The following is a 3,403-nucleotide window of genomic DNA, read 5'->3' on the forward strand; positions in this document are numbered from 1 at the left end:
TATATGTATGTATGTACATATGTATACATGTACATATATACATATATACATATATGTACACACACATATATGTATATATGTATATATACACATATATACATATACATATATACAAGTTTTTCTTTATTTAACATTTGGGATATATATATACACACACACACAAATAAGGGTAAACACGATGAAGGGATGAAATATGACTGTAAAGATGAAAATTTAAAAAGATTCTAAAAAAGGAATTGATAAGAAGTTAGTTAAAAAAAGAGGAAAGAATGTGATCTGGCTGGAGAGTAGAACAAAGCTATGCACTAGATTTAGGGTATATTTTGATCTATTAGAAGAACTTGTATCCCAAAAGTGTAAAGAAAAAAAACCTATATGTATATAAGAAATAAGCTTAAATACAATGGAGGGATAAAATATAACTATAACAGTGAAAATTTAAAAAGATTTTTAAAAAGGTATTGATAAGATAAAATAGTTTAAAACCTTAAAATAGGAAAGAGGAAAAATTAAAAAATAGTATAAGAAAAAATAAAATTAAAAATATTTAGCTTTGAAAGACTAAAGGATCATGGGGAAATAGCCATGAATTCTATGTGTTACTTTCCCCTAGCTCTGGAGTTCCGCAGTTCTCATTTATCAGTGAACTTGGTCTTGGCTGCCTGTTCTTGCTGATCTTCTGGGGGAAGGGCCTGTTGCAGTGATTCTCAAATGTCTTTGCCCGAGGCAGAATTACACCACACTTGCCAGGGTCCAGGCTAGGCAATCTGCTCAGGTTCACTCTTGGTAACTTTTGTTCGGTGAATGCTTTCCATACAGCTTTGGAAGATGGGAATGAAAATGGCAGCCTCCCTATCTCTAGCCCCGTAGGAGCCAAGAGCTCAGGGCCCCACTCTTCAGTGTGCCCTCAGAGAAAAGCCTTCAATCCCTCCCGTCTTGCTGGTCTCTGGCCACGCCCAAGCTCACCAGCCTGTGACTGAGCATTTCTATCTCTGGTGCATGGCCCCATTTGGAGTCAAACCCAGCAAATTCCTGCTGCGTGCTCCCACGCCACTCCTCACAGAGAAGGAAGGGGATTCTCCCCAGATCTGCTGCTTGCTAGATCCCTCCTCAAATAGCAGTGGCCCAATTGTGCCTTGGATCATGGTTTAGGGTAATCCTGAGCTGAAAGCCCACTGCTCAGCTCTGTCTCTGTAGCCAGGTTCTATACTCTGATATGTGGGAGCTCTGCCACACTCAGTCACCTTTGGTCTTTTTATGCCCCCCTGGGTCCTGAGACCACACTGTTCCCATGAGCACTCCATCCCCCTGCTTAGCCTCTGGAGCAATGTCCCAAGTGGAGCAGACTTCTGAAAGTTCCAATTTTGTGCTCCACTGCTCTCTCACTTGCCGGGAGCTGGCCCCTCCCCACCACAGTCTAATTTCCTGTCACTTCAGTTCACTTCTCCACACATCCTACCTTCTGGAAAGTGGTCAATTTTCTTTTCCTAGTATTGCTGTCCTTCTTCTCTTCTATCTCCTGTTGAATTTGTAGGTGTTCAGAATGGTCTGATAACTATCTAGCTGAATTCCTGGAACCCCATCATATCTTGGTTTCCTACTCCTCTGCCATCTTGCTCCTTCTTCCTTTTTTAAACTTTTAATTCTTAAATCCAGAAGCATTTTTAGTGTGTTATGTGAGGTGGTGATCTGATAGGTTTTTTCAAATATCAAAATGTTCTCAATATTACTTAATGAATAATCTGTCCCTCCCACTGATTTTTGATACTTCCTTGAAAATATATTAAGTTCTTGAGTCTCCTAGGTCTGCTTCTGGGCCAGCTATTCTATTCTGTTGATTGGTGTGTCTATTCTCTTGCCACCACCACCCTACTTTTAGGGCTTCCTTTAAAATAAAGCAAAATGAAAATTAAAAAAAAAATTAGTAGCATTGCATAGAAGGAGCTCTTTCCTACTGAAATATTTTTTTTTTTTTTTGGTGGCATAAGTGAATAAAGAAAACTCCATGGATGAGCATGGATGCCAGCAGTTTTAGGGGAGTAAAGAAAAAAGGGTTACATGCTTACAGATGGTTAAAATAAGGGAAAGGGTAAGTGAAGAAGCAGTATCTGTGGAGCGTATTCCTTAAATGGGCACAATAGCCAACATGGAGAGACAGAACAAGACTATGTAGAATGCAGAAAATGAAAAGTACAAGAGAAAAGAACAAAACAGGAAAATAACATAAAAAATGTAGAGGAAGAGGAAGATGGAGGAACAACAAGATGATTTATTAGAAGAGAAAAATGATATGAATAGTATTACATTCACAGAGCTTTTTACAGTAGTATTTCTGCAAATATGTAAGGTATATAGTGTATTTACATACAAAATGGAAGCACACAAGGCCCAACTCATGTAATAAACAAAGACATACAATAACAGAATGATATATCAACATTAATGACAGATGGAACAGATTGAGACAGGAACCTCGCTCCTCAGAGTAGCAAATCACAACCAATTCTCTCCATAGTTGGATTGATGATCAAGAAAGTTCACAAGTGTTGAGCCTACTTAGACATACCTGAAACTGTTAATAGATGTTTAATTTTCCAGTTTGATAAATTTGTTTATGATTCTACATCTGTTCATAATTCAATTTGCTTTAGGTAGTACAACATAGAAAGCAGAATACAGGCTTTGGAATTACACAAGCTTTGGCTCTACATTCTAGAGCTAGAGATCCAGAGTCCTGTTTTTGGTGTTCTGTTGGCATGATTGAGCCATATTAACTTTGTAATTCTGGATAAGTTATCTACTGTATCTAGGTCAAATTCCTCAGTAAAATGAAATTAGTATTAAGTACCTCAGAGTGTTTTTCTAGTAATTTTATAAGATTATCAAATCTTCAGGAGGGTAACTGGCACATGATCAGTTTTGTATACTGCATTTTTTTTCTGTGAGCTTCTTAGCCTGCAAGGTCCTTGAAGACAAAGACCCTGTGTGTATTCCCTGATGTTTCCCTGGTGTCTAAATCCATACCCAAAACATCAGAAATGCTCAATAATATCTGCTGAAAAGAAATACTTGCATGGAATCTAATCGCCATCAAATTTCTGTTCTATTTTTAACCCATTTGTTTCTTTTTGGGCTTGAAAAGTCAAGAGTTACAAGTATGATAGGAGAGAAGAGAGTAGACAAGAACACAAGTTTGCTTTTTCTGCGTCTACTCTCCAAATGTAAAAACATCTCTTCTTGTCAAGAGTTCTAAATGCAGCATCATCTAGAGGATGCCACACTTCAAGTCAGTATCAACTAAAACATTAGGTAGAGACAGCTCCCTGGTAGGAACCAGTTAACATCCAGGTAAGAACAAGTGTGGTTGGCACTGAGGCAAGGGGCTCGTGACAGGTGGTGCGTA

This window comes from Martes martes, assembly GCF_963455335.1.
Source record: "Martes martes genome assembly, chromosome: 3".
Lineage (NCBI taxonomy): Eukaryota > Metazoa > Chordata > Mammalia > Carnivora > Mustelidae > Martes > Martes martes.